At 40.9% G+C, this 19,963-nt stretch overlaps 1 pseudogene; it reads left to right on the top strand.

Moving 5' to 3' along the window:
* Positions 1 to 4,486: 4,486 nt before the first annotated feature.
* On the top strand, positions 4,487 to 5,613 carry LOC104604711 (small ribosomal subunit protein RACK1 pseudogene; annotated as a pseudogene).
* The last annotated feature ends 14,350 nt before the right edge of the window (positions 5,614 to 19,963 follow it).

Here is a 19,963-nt window from a genome sequence, read left to right as displayed (position 1 = left end):
ACTCTCTCTGATGGAAACCTAAACTGTCGGCAGTTGATTTCAACCGTTGAAATTTGTTTTGAAAAATATATTTATATAGAGATATACATATATATTATGGTTTCAAAATGTTTGCAAAAGATTTTAATTCCTAGGATCCATGTGAGTAGAGAGTGCAGCACTGTACCTTGCAGCCAAGGGAGATGTCCTCTCTTGTTGGGCAGTGTTTGATCATTATGCGCTGAGAGGTTAAGTGTAAGACTATTGAGGGTAATGCCTGATGGGCTAATCTTGCATCTTCCCACAATCCTTGGGTTTTTATAAGGTGGCTTGACCCAATGACCATTTAGTATAAATGTTGGGCCCATTAAGAGCCCATGATGATGGACTTAGGGGTTCATTGTCTCCTACAGTGAATTCGGCCAGGCGTTGTAACAGAGGCTGGGCTGAATCCATGTGGCTGATGTGTAGATCAATGTTTGGGTCCCACACCATACAAGGATATCCAACTGGGTAGCAGTTTGGAGGGTAAGTGAGCAGATGGACTTAATGAGCCTAAAGCCCTATTCGAACTGGCTTAATGAGATTAATTAAAAGGGGGCGGTTCTAGGATTTAGATTAGCAGATAGGACAAGGGATTGTCCCTATCCAATCAAAGAATCCAGATCCAAATACAAGATTTGGATTAGGAAACTTCTAATGGGATTAGGAGATGCTCTCTTTAAAGGCTATAAAAAGAGGAGCAGGACGAACCTCCAACACACAATTCTCAGTTCACTGGTTTCAAAGAGAGAAGAATCTGCAGTTTGACTGCTCTTGTCTTCTGCTCTTTCCTGCTCTTTCCGCCCTTGTCAGTTCGATCTCCACCTGTAGGAGTGATCAAGAAAGGTTCTTGATATTACCTTTTGGAAGAAAAGGTAATCTGAAGTCGTGCTCACCAGCCCACCATCACATTCTTGCTGAAGAATTTGGTTTCTTGCTGAAGAGTCATCCTGTTGATTCTGCTCTACCTCACACTATGTCATCTTCAGTGGGAGCAATCTTTGGTTTTTCTCCTTGGACATAAACACCTTTGTTGGGAGTTACTGTTACTCCGTATCAAGTATATCCCTCTCTTACCTTTTGATTTTAGATCTGGTTTGGTTTATGTTCAAGATTGATCCTTGAAAATGTAGTTTTCTAAAATAGGGAATGTGATTCCCACGTGGGAGAGAGAGAAATTTTTGAAATTTTGCTCAACCTTCCTGTAGGGTTCGGCAATCCATATGATAGATCTGAGAAACTGCAGTTGAAGGAAAAGTTTTCTTTCCATTCTTGTTTCAGCAAACGATTGCTGAGAATTTATATATAGAGCAGAATTCGGCTCACCACTAGGAATGTACTTATGGTCTCCTAAAAGAACAATGAAAAAGAAAACCAAGAACAACTATACAAGAGATAAGGATAAGGATTATAGAGGATAAGGCGATTCTAAGATAAGGCTCGCTTGCTTGCTTAATACCCCCCCTCAAGTTGGAGCATGTAAATGGGAAATGCCCAACTTGGCAAGAAGATGTTCAAATTGTTGCCTGCCCAGGGCCTTTGTAAACATATCGGCAAGTTGCTTTGAAGTTCGGATGTAGGAAGGCCGTATATTCCCATTCTGGATTTCACTATGGACAAAGTAACAATCTACTTCAATGTGTTTAGTCGTCTCATGGAAGACTGGATTCGCAGTGATATGCAAGGCTGCTTGACTATCACAGTATAACCGCATAGGGTCAAGATGATCAACTCCTAATGAAAGCAACAACCCTTTTAACCATTTCAACTCACATGCAGCTGTTGCCATAGACCTGTATTCCGCCTCAGCTGATGATCTGGACACTGTAAGTTGCTTCTTTGTCTTCCACGATATAGGTGCTCGGCCCAATAAAACAAAGTATCTTGTGAGAGAGCATCGTGTCAGTGGACACCCGGCCCAGTCAGAGTCACAGTAGGCATACAATTGAAGATCACTGTCAGCTGGAAGGAAAATTCCCTGTCTCGGGTCACCTTTCAAATATCGCACCACACGCGAAGCCGCCTCCTAGTGTTCTTCACAGGGGTTCTGCATAAATTGAGTGAGCACATGCACTCTCCGGCTTTATCATCAGAGGACCATCTGCTAGAGCTAGTTTATGATTTTGTTCTAGGGGAAGTCCAGCTGGCTTAGCGCCTAACAAACCAGTTTCTGATATGATATCCAATGCGTACTTCCGCTGACAAAGAAAAATACCTTTCTGGCTTCTGGTGACCTCCACTCCTAAAATATATTTCAAAGTTCCCAAGTCCTTCATGTGGAAGCATTGGCTGAGATACTTCTTGAATCTCCAAATGGCATTGCTGTTATTTCTAGAAATGACAAGATCGTCCACGTATACCAAAATATTTAACTGTTTGTGCTTCCGTCGAAGCGTAAACAATGAGTAATCAGATTGTGACTGGGTAAAGCCATATTGTTTCAAGGCTGTCATGAGTTTAGCAAACCAGCAACAAGGGGCCTGTTTCAAACCATAAAGCGACTTATGTAGCTTGCACACCTTTCCAGGTAGTCTTGAAGCAAATCCAGGAGGCATCTTCATTTACACTTCTTCTTGCAGATCTCCATGGAGAAATGTGTTCTGCACATCCATCTGATGCAGTTCCCAGTTTCTAGACGCAGCAACTGCAAGGAATGTCCGAACTGTAACCATCTTTGCCACAGGCGCAAACATTTCATTGTAGTCAATCCCTTCAACCTGTTTGTTTCCGAAGATCACCAAACGCGCCTTGTACCGTTCTATTGTGCCATCTAAGTTGTACTTTATCTTGTAGACCCATTTACTTCCAAGAGCCTTCTTCCCTAGCGGCAAGTTCTCCACTGTCCAGGTTCTATTGTTTTCTAAAGCTTCAATTTCCTTTCTCATTGCTTCTCTCCAACGAGAGTCCTTGACAGCCTCTGAATAACTCTAGGGCTCATGACTAGCTGTGACAGCTGCTAAGAAGCGGTGTCGCAGAGAAAATTTATCACAATTCACATACTGTGTTATAGAATAGGGAGTACCTTAGGAGCGAGATCGGCGAGGTGAACTGACAGAGGGGCTCAGACTGTGGTTGGAACACCATGTAGTGTGTATGATGTAGTCCTTGAGACGATTGGAAGGATGCTTCACTCTATGGCGTCGTCCAAGTTGCTCATTCCTTGCATTCATTTCTTCCACAGAACCCCCCCTTACATCCTGCTCCTCTTCATTATTTTCACACCTGCCGCTTTGTTCTCCCTCTCTTATGACCTCACGAGTACTATCTCTTTTACTTTCACTATCTTCCTCGTCATACACTTCAGTCTCCACCTGGTTATAATCAAGATTACCATCATTGTGTCCGCGTTCGACTTGTTTTTCTTCAATAGCATAGGGAAACTCAGTTTCTAAAAACACCACATCCTTGGAAACAAAATATTCATTGTTTTCTAAGTCATAAACTCTCCACCCCTTCTTGCCAAAGGGGTATCCCACGAAGACACAACGTCTGGCTCTACTGGCAAACTTATCCCTGGTACGATTTAGGCTTCGCGCATAACAGAAACACCCAAACGTTCGTATATGTTTGTAGCTTGGTTTCTGCCCATACAACATCTCATACGGTGTTTTTCCCAAAAGGAGAGTGGAGGGGGTCCTGTTGATCAGATAACCAGCCGTCATAACACACTCTCCCCAAAACTCAATAGGGAGATTAGCCTGAAATCTAAGGGCTCTGGCAACATTTAGTATATGTCTGCTTTCTATCGACACGTCCATTCTGTTGCGGTGTTTCAACACATGAGGTCTGATGTATTATACCTTGCTCAAAAAAATATTCCTTCAAGCAAGTAAATTCAGTACCATTATCGCTTCTAACTATCTTCACAAATTTTTCATATTGGCGTTTAACCATAGTGAAGAAGTTCCGCAGCGTTTTGCCCACTTCACTTTTGTCATTAAGTAAGAAAATCCAAACAGCTCGCGAGAAATCATCAACAATAGTCAAAAAATACGAGGCACCACAAGATGCCCGTACAGAGTACGGACCCCATAAATCACAATGAATCAAATCGAAAATCCCTTTAGCATTATTTTCACTAGAATCAAATGTACCTCTTGTTTGTTTGGCTTTTGAACAAACACCACAAATCCTATTTCCACCACCACATCTAATGTTCACATCAGGAAGAAGTTTAATTACTTTCTCGGAGGGATGACCCATTCTCTTGTGCCATAACTCGTATGAAGCTTCAACTTTTGCTTTATGAACTTTGCTTGAATACGTACCTTTGAAGCAGTAGAGCCCTCCGCGTAGTTCACCCGCACCAATCATCATCCTCGAAGTGTGGTCCTGTATAACACAAAACTTATTAGTGAATTGGATATTACAATTCGATTCCTCTAATAATTGCGACACAAATATCAGGTTACAATTCAACAGAGGAACATAAAGCACATTAGTAAGCTTCATGTGTTTATTTAAAATGATGGTCCCTTTCTTTATTGCCATGACATGCTTTCCATCGGGCAATCCAACCTGACAACTAGTTACGGTCTCGGTATCATGCAAGTGATTCAAGTTCCCGGTCATATGGTGTGAGGCTCCTGTATCAATTATCCAATTCATACCTGTCACCTTCTCACTTGGGTTTGCAAGAATACAAGAGATTAAGAAAAGTGGGCCACTGTTCATTAGTCAATCCACCGAATGTTGTACGGTCTCCTTCTGTCGCGTGGATTGGTTCAGAAGTTTGCCCTACCGCTTGCGCAGCATTTACTCCTCCACGTCCACGACCGCCATCACCACTCCTATCGATAATTCTGACATGATCGTTTCTTCTTCCCGTGACAAGTCTGTCCTTGTCTGGCATCTTACCAAAGAAGAGGGAACATATGGTGTCCCCCGCCACCGTCTCACCGGTCATTCTCACTTCATGGAGGATGTCGTGCTCTCCTCCGACGGTCAGTTCGCTCTCTCCGGCTCTTGGGACAGCGAGCTCCGTCTCTGGGACCTTAATACCGGCATTACCACTCGCCGCTTTGTTGGTCACACCAAGGATGTCCTCTCCGTTGCCTTCTCTATCGACTACCGCCAGATCGTCTTTGCTTCTCGGGACCGCACTATCAAGCTTTGGAATACACTTGGAGAATGCAAGTACACAATTCAGGATGCTGACAGCCACACCAACTGGGTGAGCTGCGTCAGGTTCAGCCCCAATACATTCCAACCCACTATTGTCTCTGGATCTTGGGATCGGGTCGTGAAGGTTTGGAACCTTACCAATTGCAAATTGCGCTGCACGTTGACCGGTCACGGAGGTTACGTGAAACACTGTTGCAGTTTCGCCCGATGGCTCTCTTTGTGCCAGTGGTGGCAAAGACGGTCGAACTCTGCTTTGGGACTTGGCAGAAGGAAAGAGGTTCTACTCGCTTGATGCAGGGGCTATTATTCAGGCTCTGATACCATGAGAAACTACAGTCGAAGGAAAAGTTTTCTTTCCATTCTTGTTCCAGCAAACGATTGCTGGGAATTTATATACAGAGCAGAGTTCGGCTCACCACTAGGAATGTAATTACAGTCTCCTAAAAGAACAATGAAAAACAAAACCAAGAACAACTATACAAGAGGATTACAGAGGATAAGGCGATTCTAAGATAAGGCTCGCTTGCTTGCTTGATAAGATCTCTAATCCCTTCAGGCAACACTCCCCTCAGGTATTTTCTTCATCTTCAATAATCGTACAACGACACTAATTTCTCTGTATCTTCCTCCAAGCCAGTAACATCATCTTCCACATCGTGCGAATAGGTCTGTCTCAATAGATTATGCATATCAATTGAAGAGCTCATCATTGCACTTGTTTCGCCGATATCTTTGATGCCATAAGTTTCATGATTACAAGAAATTTCACAAATCTTGTTATGGATTTTTTTGATCTACTTAACTTGTATAGATCTTTCCCCTTGTTGACCATGCCAAAGCAATTCTAGGTGAAGCTCCGTCGTCTCCTTCTCCCCTGCACGTAGGTATCAATAACATCCTCTACCTCATAAGCAACATCCTTGACTTGTGGAACCCAATTGCAGATTCTTTCGTCTTTTTGCTGCCTCGCTTCTGCATCTTTTAAGAAGCACCGCATCCATTCCAGTTCGGCCAAATTTTTCTATGGCAAGGGAGACGATGGGAGAAACAATAAGATCGGCCATCCGGTGCTACTTCTCTCATCACCTCTTGATAAGAGATTGTCAAAAACTTTTGAAACGCCTTCAAAGCTAGTGGACTCAGATTGTGCTAGACTGATGGAGTCTTTCTGCTCTGCTTTCTTTCGTCGAACTAATGACTAATCAACTCACTAATGGACTTGTAAGAAAAAAAAAAAAACTCAATTCACCAATGGACTACTAGCCAACCTGTAGGGATCTATTTTCCCAAAAGTTTAATCCATAAAAAATAAATTTAAGGGAGGGTTAACTTTATTGAACATTTGTTGGGAGGTTGGACAGACAGGGACAGGTGACCTGATTTGAGTGGGTTGGTAAAGAAGAGAGGAGGAAAAAGTTGGCAGGAAATCCGAACTCAAATGTATCGTGGCCATTCCTGATGGTAACCTAAATAAAGGAAACCATGTTTGCTTTTCGCCATTGTCATTGCTGTTCCGGTGTCTTGTCTTGGTAATCAATCAGTTGTCTTCTATGCACATCGGTTTATGCATACTGAATTGTACTAGTTCTAGATGAATTTCCCTGTACTTGGGCCTTGAAGATAGTTCTACGGTTATTTATATGGTTCTTTCTCCTGTAAAAATTAGTGGAGCTTTCAACAAAAAATTAATGTTCCATTGAAAGGGCCTAATTCTCTCAAAATTAATGGCTGAAGCTGAGGCTTCCAACAACATTATCATTCTGTAAATAATGATCATCTTGCATTAATTTTCATTTAACAGTGTAAGAACACTAGCTGGACTTTGGCGTGTCTTGGTTCGATTTGACTAAAATGCTATTAGGTTTGAGCTTGAATTTGAGTTGGATTCAGACTCTATTTTTTTCTTCCCAGTTCAATTAAATATTTGATGAACTTGAATTCGGGTTTAAAGTTTGAAAATAAATATATATTTATATTATATAATATATATATATATATATTGATATATTTTTTTAATATATAATTATATAGTATATTCTTATTTTATATATAAAATATAAAAATATATTTTACATAAAAATATTTTTTGTAATATATATTTTTATATTTTATAATACACAAATATAACAATATATTCTATATTTTTATTTTTTTATAAATTTACCTCAAAATTCAAACTCGAATAGATTTGAACTTAACCAAGCCTAATCAAATTCGAGCCCAAACTATTAGGTTAGAACTCGACTTGATGTGGAGTTAACAAATAACAAATTATTATAAGTAGTGATGACAAAATTGATTGACGAGAACAGTTCCAAGTAATTCCGCAATATAAACTAAATTTTATTTAAAATGCATGTTTGTTAAGTTGGTAAGGTTTCAAATATATCATACAATACAAATCGGTTTTTAGGGTCATTGATACTCCAAATACTGATATTTTAAATAAATTTAAACATTAATATTCCTCCTAATATATGTATGTTTGAATTATAAATGTATGGGTCCTAAATAAATTTTTCAAACATTTCTAAACATCAGGCAGGAGGTCAAATCTCATTTTTTATGTGAACGGATGCATGAACTATTAAAAAACGAAATCTTTTATAAAAAAATAACTAAAAATGTCAAAATTGGTCAAGAAAACTAACCGGGTCGATGTAGGACCCATTTATTGTTTGGGCAAAGAAGATGTTCAAAACGGGTCAGCTACGACCCATTTTTTAGTGACTCGAATGTGAAAAGGCGGGTCTATGTGTAAGGGTGTCAACGGACCGCTTTTGGATTGGATTCCATCCAGTTCAAAATCAATTTGGACGGATTGGACGAACCAACAAGACATATTGAATTGGAGCAATCCAATCTAAAATATTTATTAGATTGGATTGAACATGGTCCGTCTGTAATAAATTTATATTGGATTAGGTTGGATTAAGCCAATATCTGATCCATTGATATAAAATAAGAATATAGGTGTCAATGAATCAGATATAAACTAAAACGACTTTAAACAGATTGGATGGTCCAAACATTGAATTGGACCGGTCCAAAATAATTCAAAATATTCATTGGACTGGATTGGACCTAATCCATTTATAATAGACTCACAATCGACTGGATCGGATTGGACCAAATCCAACCCAATTGACACCCCTGTCTATGTGACCATGCCCGTTTACAACATGGGTGATGGGTCTATTATGATCCGTGTGAAGCCCATGTACAATACAGGTCTATAATGATTCGTGTAAAGCCTCTGTACAGTATCAGTATGTGTCTAATAATAATAATAATAATAGTAAAATAATAAAAATAAAACAAGAATTAATAATAAAATAAAATATTTTAAAAGGACAATATAATAATATCAGATAATAATAATATGACCCTTATTATAATAATAAAAATAAAATAAAATAAAACATATTAAAAAGATAATAATAAGTTTTGATTGTTTCAGTAAGTCTCCCGCAAGTAGAAATTAAACGATGTTGCATCAAGCCTAGGAATCAGGTTGAGTGTATAGTATGGCCACAGACTTGCATGAGTCATGCATACTGAATGCTCCATTATGGCAGAAAACATCAAATAATGATTGGTGGGAGAACATGTTGACGTTGGCCCAAAGGGGCCCTAACGCGTATTGGGCTGAAATAAGCCCATCCTCATCCATTTGCAGTTGGTGTTGCATGTATGATGTAACGAGCTTAACCGCAGGTAAGGCCGCAAATTGTATTCAGTTTGATGATCAAGAATGTATTTGGCGTTATTAGATGGTTAAATTCGAACCCAATAAAAATAATATTACAATGCATATATACTTTTATAAAATTATATATTTTGAACGTATTTGACAACATGGTTGGTTTTGTTTTGTTTTGATGATCAAGCATGTATCTGATCATGTGCAATCTCGCTGCTTCCTCGTGTTTTATGATTTGGCTGGAATAAGGTTCTGATCTGGTAGTGTCGAGCTAGTATCTATACGTCCGAACTGGAAAGAGCTGTAAAGAAAGAAGGATTAGAGTGCCTAGGTAGGTTTTACCTAGGAGAACACTCCGATGTTTAAGATGGTGTTTGGAAGCGTGGGCGTTTATTGGGACCGATTTTCAAAAGAAAAAAAAACATCCATGCTTCCAAGTCCCATTTTTTCACAAAAAGAACGCTTTAATTTTGTTTGGAAGTGTTTCTGCCACGTAAGCAGTGAGCAACACTATGCTGTTTGGTAAGGTGATTTTCATCACCGTTTTTCATGTATGTGCTGATAGGTATGCACCACATAGGATACACGTAATTGTCAATCAATCAACCGTTGGGGGAAATGGTTCACCAATTCATGAAGCGCAAAATTTGACGTTTCAAGTATCGGTGGGGTCCTGATTTACGAGGCATGCCCGATTTTTCAATAAACGCCTGAACCAAACAATGAAATATGTGTTTTTGTAACGCCTATGTGGATCCGACGTGGCACCATTTTTTTGAAAAACGGCCACTATTCCAAACATCCCCTAAGTCAGAATGGGGATTTCATGAGAATGTGTGAGAAAGCTTGAGTGCTTTAGTGCGTATACCTCTTTTTGGTGGATTTGGGGTCCTTTTATAGTTATTTGAGGTTCAGGTGCCATTTGGCAACGTCCCTGAGTCTCTAGCGGAGCTGTTTTCACAGTTTAAGGCATGTCAGTGTGTTAGTTGCTAGATTCACATGGCAGTTACAAGTCGCTTGTGGGTCTTGCGGCGTACGGTTTGGTGAGATGTTCCTACGGTTGCGGTAACGGTGCCTGCAGGGGCGTGGCACGCAGAGTGGTTTAGGCGAGCTCGTATTGGCAGCGGTTCGAGCTCGCCCCATCTCGGCCGCCCACCTGATGTTGGGTGTCATGTGTTGACTTGTCAAGCTATCCTTCTAACTTAGACACTGTGCTGATGACAGCGTCCACGTGCCATAAGTTAAGTGTGGTGACCAAAATGCCCCTCATCAATTGCCCCCCACTCTCGAGCTGTTGTTTAGCCGGTGAAGAGAGTAGGACCTCCTGGGGCACTTTTGGTTTGCTCGCCTTTGTCGGAGGTTCAGCTCGCCCGGTTTGGGCATGGTCCAAACCGATTCTTCTTGAATCTTCTGGAGTTCGGAAAGAGGGGGTCGAGGAAGGGGCAACAAGGAGGCTCGGGATGATGATGGAGGCAACGAGTAGCTCGTTCGGCAGCTCAGCTGGTGTTTTGGTGGAGATGGTGGTGATTTCCCTTACTGTTCCAGGGGCTTTAGGCTCCTGTAAGATTTCCGAGGCCTATATGCCCTATATTGTCTGAACTTATTGAACTTGTTCTTTCTCTTTTTTTTAGCGGCCACTTGGTACACTTTCTTGTAAGGCTGTTTGGCCCCCCCTTTTTGTTAATTGAAGTAGTTGTTCCTTGCAGTACTTTTTGTTTGTTTGGCTAACAGTACGTTGTTTAGCTCGATTCTATTGTAGAGTATAACTTCATTGTTCTTTAACACTATTGATCTATCGTCATGATGTTGAGCCAAGTTGTTAGTTGATTCTGACGATCTCAAAGCTCAAAATACTTTGTTATCAGAAATAGCACTTGCACAAGTTATCCACATTCTAGGCCCGGGGCATTACCTTCCTGTCAAGTGTTTTGAGCTCATATGCGTTCCCACCTATAATCTTAGAAACTCTGTAGGGGCCTTCCCAATTCGAGCCGAGCTTCCCCACACTAGGCTCGGGTATCATAAACTTCTTGAGTACCAGGTTGCCAACCCTGAAGTTGTGTTTCCTGACTCGAGCGCTGTAGTATTGAGCTACACGTTGTTGGTATGTTGCGGTTCGAATATAGGTGGGGTCTCTAACTTCCTCTACCAAGTCAAGGTTGGCTCGCAAGTCTTTCTCATTTGATTCTTCAATGTATACTTCAGATCGCAGCATCAAGATCTCCATTTCAATTGATATCACTGCCTCGGTCCTATAAGTTAGGTTGAAAGGTGTCTTTCCTGTTGTTGTCTTGATGATGGTTTTGTAGGCCCATAGCACGCTGGGTAGCTCGACCACCCACAAACCCTTAACTCGAAAGAATCGAGCTTTGAAGCCGCATAGAATGGCTCTGTTGGTCACTTTAGCTTGTCTATTAGCTTGAGGGTACGCCACCGAGGTGAAATTTTGTCGTATTCCCATCTATGCGCATCAATTCTGGAACCTAATGTCCTCGAATTGCTTCCCGTTGTCTAAGATCAATACTCTAGGTAGGCCGAACCTGCAGACTATGCTTCACTAGAAAAAGTTCTGGACGTTGCAAGTTGTTATGGTGACTAGGGGTTTGGCCTTTACCAACTTGGTGAAGTAATCTACTACCACTACCAGGAATTTTTTCTGCTCTTTTTCCGGTGGGAAGGGGCCCAACAAGTCTATCCCCATTGTGCGAATGGCCACAGGCTAGTTAAGTACCTTAGGTCAGTGGGTGGTTGGTGTGGGATGTTGGCATGCCGTTGACATTTGTCACATCATTGGACGAACTTGGTTACATATGCTTTCATGGGGTGCTAGTAGTATTCTTGTCGTAAAGCCTTCTAAGCAAGGGCCTTGCCCCCCATGTGTCCTTCGTAGAGACCATGGATCTCTAGTGTGTTCAAAAGCATGTCGTTAACCACTTCGGAACACTAGTTTCAATATTTATGAAATTTTTCGATCCACAAGGAAGCGGGGGAAAAATTAATACGTACTCAAATCTAAACAAGAGAACATAAGTGGGAGTTGTAGAAATATAGAAATTAATTAATTAAGTTGGAAAACTAAAATCCAAACATTGTTGAAAGTTAAAAGTGCAGAAAAATAAATAAACACAGAAATAAATAAATGAAAGAAACAAAATAAAAAAGTTTGTAATCCGATCAGAGGTAGCAGTCTTTGGATCTCTCATTCGACCCTCGAATTTCTCGAGCTAGGCCTTCCATCTTACCTGGCCGAATTCCAGATTTGCAGAAAAGAAAATGAAGATCAAACTGAATGAAAATAAATTGCAAAAAGGAAATAACGGAATTGGAAATGACAGAACAGAAATTAAAACTAAAGCTAATGGTTGGGATCCGAATCCAGAGGTGGCAGTAGTGGCTTAGGCAAACTACAAGCAGGAACTCCTCCTCTTGCCTAGGCGTTCTCCTCTTCCTTTACCCTTGAACTTCTCAAGATCAACCTTCCGTCTTACCTAGGGGCATAATCCAACCCTTTCTCAGGAGCTCTTGGGTCCTTTTTATAGAGAACGATGGATACAATTGGGATTAGAGAGAAAGAGGGGGGCGGCAGCTGGGTTTTAGCAAAGATATGGGTGCCCTAGGGTTTCTAATGGAGGGTTAGGATGGTCTGGGGTGATCCTAAGGCTGAGAAGAAAAAGGAGAGGGTACCCAATGTTAGGTAGGTCTGAGATTTGGGCGCCCAGAAATGAATGAAGGAGATTGAGGCACCTAGGGTTGAAAGGTGGAGATTAAAAGAGGTGGGTAGTGCCCTAAAGTGGATGGCTGAGATAGAAGATGGAATGGAGGGTTGAGATCTAGTGGTTAGGCGTTGAATGGTGAGGATTAGTAGTTAGGTGGCGCCCTAGGGTTTAAAAGCTACAAAAATAGTGCCCTAGAATTAATTGTCGAGATTAGAAGAAGTGGAGGGTGGAGATTAAACAGCTAGGGGCGGCTAGGGTTTGCCAAGGATGAAAAGAATAGGTTAAAAGGTGCCCTAGGGTTTACTATGGAGAGGGGAGCATGCTAATACAGTAGGAGGGGTGCCATTTTGGGTTTAGCAGATAGGAGGCGGCCTCCTGTTCTCAGTTTTTCACAAAAACACCCCTCTCTCAGCTGGACTTCACATCAGCTTCCCAAAAACTGCATTTCTGCCATGTAACTTCACCAGTTTTCTATTGAAGTTGCACAGAGACCCTCAGATGTCACACATTGGATTTAACTGGGAAAAAGGCACACTTTAACTATCCTAAGGCCGAAAATACCCCTGAATTGATAACCTTAACGCATCAAAATGCAGAGTTATCACACCCCTAACTTAACCATTGCTAGTCCCTTAACAATGTAACCTTAAAATTACACTAAGTAAAGAGATCATTCCTATTGTAAGATCATCCTTGACAAAATTAGTCAAATATCCTGATTCCAACATTCTCAAACTCTATATAGATCGGTATGGGGCTTTAGGGTAAAACTATCTTGTTTTGAATATTACAGAAACTTAGCTTAAAAATCTTATTTACCCTTCCATTTGCAAACTATCTTGATAAGTTGAGATTGATTTTTTGAAAATCAAACGGGTATTCTTCTTATCATTTTTTACAATGGATTTCTACCCCTGAACTTGATATGCACACTTATTTTCATTATTACCTTCCACCCTTTGATGCGAATCTCGATACGTGCCTCAAGTGAAGAGACCCGGTTACTAAGTGTTAGGTGTGTCTTTGGCATTCCCTTTTCCGTTTGATGCGAATCTCGACACTTGACTTAGGTGAAGAGACTCGGTTACTAAGTCTAGGGTGTCCATTGACCTTTTATTCTCTTTTTTTTTGCAAACATTGTTCAAGGTAGTCTACTGTTTTTAACAATTTGAAGAATTTTTGTTTAATTTTTCTCTTTTTATCTTTACAAGGGCAAGCTTGGGAGTATGTTCCAATTTCTAAATAGTTTCAACAATATTCAAATAAGACCAATTTTGACTCCTATCACTTGCTACCAATTTCTACAAAATTCAATATTCTTTTATCAATTTCCTAAACTTTTTCTGTTTGGGAATCTCTTTTAATGAAAATAATTTTAAATTTTTCAGTGAAATTTTAATTCTACATATTTAAAGGCGTAGCTTCTCTTTTTTTTTCAATTTTTCTCTCTCTTTCCTCACCCCCCAACTTAAATGTCATTGTCCCTAATGGCATGACTAGACTGATGCAAAAAGGACTTGGGCCAAATGGAACAATTAATAGATTTTCTTGAGGGGTTCAAGGTCAACCAACTGGTCTTGAATCAAGAAAAGAAAAAACTCTAATCCTAACAGTAGAAACATTAAAATCTACATTGGGTTGCCTCCCAACCAGTGCTAAGTTTAACGTCTTCAGCCGGACGCATTCATGCACTTTCTTCATCTAAACTCTCTGACTCACTTTCATCTTCTAACAGACAGGGTTCAAATTGGATTAACCAAGGGGTAGGTAAGGCATCTAAAAGATCGTCCACTATATCCACCTTGCACTCATCTTCCCCTAGGTTTGGATACTTAGAGGTACTAAAAATGTTTAATCGGACTTTCTACTCCCTTAATGAAATGTCCATTTCTCCCGATTTATAGTTGATGTTTGTATTGGTCGTTTCTAGAAATGAACATCGTAAAATTATCGGGATATGACTCAGTTCCTCGGTTGGGGTCATGTCTAGGATGATATAATCCAGTGGGGAGTGAGAACCCTCTACCCTGACAATGACGTCATCAATAACACTTCGAGGAGTCTTGACTAACCAATCAACGAGTTGTAGAATTACCGGGGTAGGTTTTAACTTGCCAATCCCGAGCCTATCATGAATAATTGACGAAAGCAGATTTATATTGGCCCCAAGATCCAATAGGGCCCGATTGAAGGTGATTCCAGAGATGACACAACATATGAGAGGAGCACTAGGGTCTTTCATTTCTCGGGGAAGTTGGTTTAGGAGAGTTGCACTAACATTTGCCGAGAGCATCATTTTTTGTGGGGCCGATCATGGCTCCATTATTTGAGTACACAGCTCTTTCAAGAACTTGGCATAAGCCAGGACAATGTTGGATCACATTGAGGAAAGGGAAGTTAATATGGACTCCCCTGCTCTCCTTGTTGCAAGTATCTTTCTTCTTTCATATCGGCCCGACTATGAGTATAGTTGGAAAGGAAACTACAGGTTGGTTCACTAAAAGCTTTTCTTCTAATTTTTCCTTTCCATTTTCTTCTCCCCCCAACTTAGGGTCTTCTTGCTCATTTTCTTCTTCACTAACTCTCTTTTTCTTATACGGGTCCTCTAAAATCCTCCCACTCCTTAAGGTTGTAATAGCCTTGGTATTTTCAAGTTGAGGGTTCTTAGGAGGTGGTTGAATCTGTTGTAGAGGAAAACACAGTGGCTAGCCGTCCTATTTGGCTCAGTAGTTGCCCTACTTTTCTCCTCGCCTTGGCTTCGGCTAGCTGTCCTATTTGGCTCTCTAACCTATTGATGGACTATTGCTGATTTAGGATCAGCTGCTGAAGCTACATGAATTGGTCATCTACTGTATGGGTCTGAGGAGGTTGAGGGTAAACCTGATACGATTGGGCTTGTTGGTTCCTAGGGTACATCTGTTGGAATTGGTTTTGTACATGTGGCCTCTGAAAATGTTGGGCCATCGAATTAGATGGATGATAATACTACTGGGACTATGAATTGGTTTGACATGGTTGAGCCGGTTGAGTCCCAGGGTAATCATTGTACTCCTAGTGAGTTTGGGCTTCAGACCATTGAGAGTGCACATCTGGCAAGGGGCTTTCTTGGGCTTGGGCCCCATAAATGAAGTTGGACTGATTATCCCACCCAGGGTTATATGGGTGAAAGAATGGATTAGCATTGGGTTGGAAAAAATTGTTAGCCGCATGTACTTGGTCTGGAATGACTGGTTGACATGGGCCCGCCTCAGGGCACTATTTAACATGATGGGTCGGGCTTGCATAGCTGGAATATGTGGGGTAGGATGACAAGGTTGGGTGTGCGCCACTTTGTTGACGAAATGCAAGAACTTGATCAAGTCTTTGGGCCATCTCATTAATCTTGTCCAGTTGTCAAGACGCATGGTTCCAATCCATCTATGGCTCAGGTTGGAAATAGTTTCTCATTTCACAAACTCTGGCCATTGAATTCATTTTACCTATATGATGCATGGTCTAGAATATCACACCCTAAATGTCGGAATGCAAATGCAAAACTTATAAAATATTAATTAAATTTTATTTTCTATTTTTTATTTTTTTTATTTTATTTTTAAATTCGAGATTTGAAATTTAAATTCAAATTCATATTCGAATTTAAATTTGAAATTTAAACTCAAATTCAAAAATTTGAACAATTTCCTATCTAACAATTAATTATTCAATTAAATAACTAAAAAAAGGAAATTAAATAAAACAACAAATAATTATTGTAGACAAAAAATAAAAAATTAATTGTGCTAAAAAGAATTAACAACTACCAAAAATAAATTCTAACAAGAGAAAAAAATAGTTACTCAAAAGGAGAAACCGAAAATAAAATAAAAAAGTGATTATGGGCAATAGAAAAATAAAATAAAATAAAACAATTTTTTTTATATAAAAATTAAAAAAACAAACCTACTAAAACAGAAATTCGAACAAGAAATTAAAATAAAGAAGAAAATAGATCTAGAAACAAAACGAAAGAAAATTACAGATTACAGATCAAGAGAAGTGAGAATTAAAATGAGATTATAGATCAAGTAATCAAACGGAAATGAAAAAAAAAATAATTAAAAAGATCCGGATAAAGCAAATAAAATTTTTTCTCCATTACTTCCCCGGTAATTACGCCAAAAACTTGGTGTGTCCGGAAGCATGTCGTTAACCACTTTGGAACACCAGTTTCAATATTTATAATTTTTTTTGATTCTCAAAACAACTACAAACGCAGCAAAAGGGTGAGAACGGGTCGTATCCACAAGGAAGCGAGGGAAAAACTAATACATACTCAAATCCAGACTAGAGAACACAAGTGGGGGTTGCAAAAATATATAAATTAATTAATTAAGCTGGAAAACTAGAATTCAAACCTTGTTGAAAGTTAAAAGTGCAGAAAAATAAATAAATGAAGGAAACGAAACAAAAATGTTTGTAATCCGATCAAAGGTAGTAGTCTCTGGATCTCTCCTTCGAACCTTGAACTTCTCGAGTTAGGCCTTCCATCCTACCTGGTTGAATTCCAGATCTGCAGAAAAGAAAACGAAGATCAAACTAAATGGAAATAAATTACAAAAAGGAAATATCGGAGTTAGAAATGAAAGAACAGAAATTAAAACTAAAGCTAATGGTTGGGATCCGAATCCAGAGGTGGCAGTAGTGGCTTAGGCAAACTGCAAGCAAGAACCCCTCCTCTTGCCCGGGCGTTCTCCTCTTCCTCTACCCTTGAACTTCTCAAGATCAGCCTTCCATCTTACATGGGGGTAGAATCCAACCCTTTCTCAAGAGCTCTTGGGTCCTTTTTATAGAGAAGGGTGGATACAATTGAGATTAGAGAGAAACAGGGGGAAGGCAGCTAGGTTTTAGCAAAGATATGGGTGCCCTAGGGTTTCTAATGGAGGGTTAGGATGGTTCTGGGGTGATCCTAGGACTAAGAAGCAAAGGAAAGGGTGCCCAATATTATGTAGGGCTGAGATTTGGGTGCCCAGAAATGAATGGAGGAGATTGAGGCACCTAGGGTTGAAAGATGGAGATTAAAAGAGGTGGGTGGCGCCCTAGAGTGGATGGTTGAAATAGAATATGGAATGGAGGGCTGAGATTTAGTGGTTAGGGGCTGAATGGTGAGGATTAGCAGTTAGGTGGCACCCTAGGGTTTAAAAGCTACCAAAAGAGTGCCCTAGAATAAATGATGGAGATTAGAAGAAGTGGAGGGTGGAGATTAAACAGTTAGGGCCGGCTAGGGTTTGCTAAGGATGAAAAGAATAGGTTAAAAGGCTTCCTAGGGTTTGCTAAGGAGAGGGGAGCATGCTAATACAGTAGGAGGGGCGCCATTCTAGGTTTAGCAAATAGGAAGCGCCCTCCTGTTCTCAATTTTTTACAAAAACACCCCCTCTCTTAGCTAGACTTCACACTGGCTTCCCAAAAACTGCATTTTAGTCATGTAACTTCCTCAGTTTTCTACAGAAGTTGCATAGAGACCCTCAGAGGTTACACATTAAATTTAATTGGGAAAAGGGCACACTTTGACTATCCTAAGGCAAAAAATACTCATGCATTGATGCCCTTAAGGCATCAAAATGTAGAGTTATCAATCTCGTGCAGGACTTGGTCAGCTTCAGCTCATCGTAGACATCGCAAGTAGGGTAGTGTGGAGGATCTCCTGTAAAGCAATTCGCCCACTATCATGTAGCGCACTCCTTGTCATTCTATTTGCCAAGTTTTGTTCCTTTCTGTAGGTAGTGTTCCATGTTTTAGGTAGTTGTAGATCGGGTAGATCCAGCTCAGCTCTGCATCAGTTATATTGGCAACCTCTTCTCCCCCTTTTTTTATCGAGGGGCGAGGTAACTCTTCTATGTAGACTATTTGTTTTGTCGAGTCAATCGTGCTCGCAAGTCTAGAAAGGGCATCAGTCTCAGTGTTTTCCAATATTGGAATCTATTGGAGGTACCAAGAGTCAAAGCTGGGGAGGAGTTCTCTTACTTTGGCCAAGTTGGCATCCATGGAGGGTTCTCGGGCTTCGTAGTCCCCATTTACCTGATTTACGATGAGCTGTGAGTCGCTGCAAACTATTAGGTGTTCAGCTCCCACTTCCTTTGTTAGTGCCAAGCCAGCCAACAGTGCCTCATATTCAGCCTCATTATTCGAAGCTCGGAATTGGCACCAGAGTGCGTATTCCAACTTCACACTGCTAGGTCCGTAGAGCATTAACCCAACTCCGCTCCTACTTTAGTTGGATGAGCCATCCACATGAAGTATCCAGGGCTCCTCGCCCCAACCTGCTCTCTCACGAGCTAGTGGTGGTGCCACACTGGATAAAGCTTCTGCTTCTAGCTCTAACACTTCGGGGGGTGACGAGCTGAAGGTACACCCGGCAATGAAATCTGCTAGGACCTGTGCCTTTATCGCCATCCGCGGTTCGTACCGGATATCGTATTCACTAATCTTGATTGCTCATTTTGTGAGTCTTTTGAGACCTTCGGTTTTTGAAGAACTTGCTTCAAAGGTCGATCGGTCAAAACTATAATGGTGTGGGTCTAGAAATATGGTCTTAGCTTTTGGGTGGCTAGCACCACTACAATGGCGAGTTTTTCTATGTTGGGGCACCGTGTTTCAGTTGTGTGGAGGACTTTGATTACGTAGTACACCGATCGTTGTATTTTGTCAACTTCTTTCATCAGGACTAAGCTAACCACCTCGTCACTCACGGAGAGCTAGAGTTTGAGCTCATCCCCGGTCTCAGGTCTGGTCAACAGGGGAGGCAAACTGAGGTACCGCTCAAGGTTTAAAATATCAATATGCTCGATGCGCTGGTATGGGTGTATCGGGCGAATCGACACAATGTTTTAGGCTTTTTTTTATTTTTTTTCATAACTGGTTTAGGGGGCTAATTTAGGTCTCCAATACCCCCTGAACCGGCCAGACCTCTGATACACCTACTTGCGCAGGTGAGCTGAATCTTCCTTCCAGCACGGTGCATGCGCTTCTTGTGCTTCTTCTTGGTACCTTCGGTCGAGGTGGTGACATCGGTCCCAACAAGAACCTCAGATCGACTTTCTATTGGGACTTGATCATTTCAAGATGTACCATTGGCATGGTCTTGGACATCACCTTTGTCAGGGACCTAAACCTGGCTACGTATCCGTGGGCGAAGTGGGTCCTTACGATTCAGGTCGTTGTTCTAAGGAGGCACCTACTGACTGTTCTTGGGTACATCTTGGTTGTTGAGTGGTACTTGTTAGTCGTTCCGCGGCATTTGTTGTTGTTCCGCAGCACCTATTGGAGGGGGACCTGAGGATTCTGCGGTTGCTAATACTGCTGTTGTTGTCCAATAACAAAGACAAATATGTTCTCCCAGGACTTGAGTTGTTCAATCATGGTC

The sequence above is a fragment of the Nelumbo nucifera genome, chromosome 1 (assembly GCF_055504915.1).
Source record: "Nelumbo nucifera cultivar China Antique chromosome 1, China Antique-T2T, whole genome shotgun sequence".
NCBI lineage: Eukaryota > Viridiplantae > Streptophyta > Magnoliopsida > Proteales > Nelumbonaceae > Nelumbo > Nelumbo nucifera.
The sequence above is the reverse complement of the archived record's forward strand: the minus strand, read 5'-3'. Positions and strand labels throughout refer to the sequence as shown.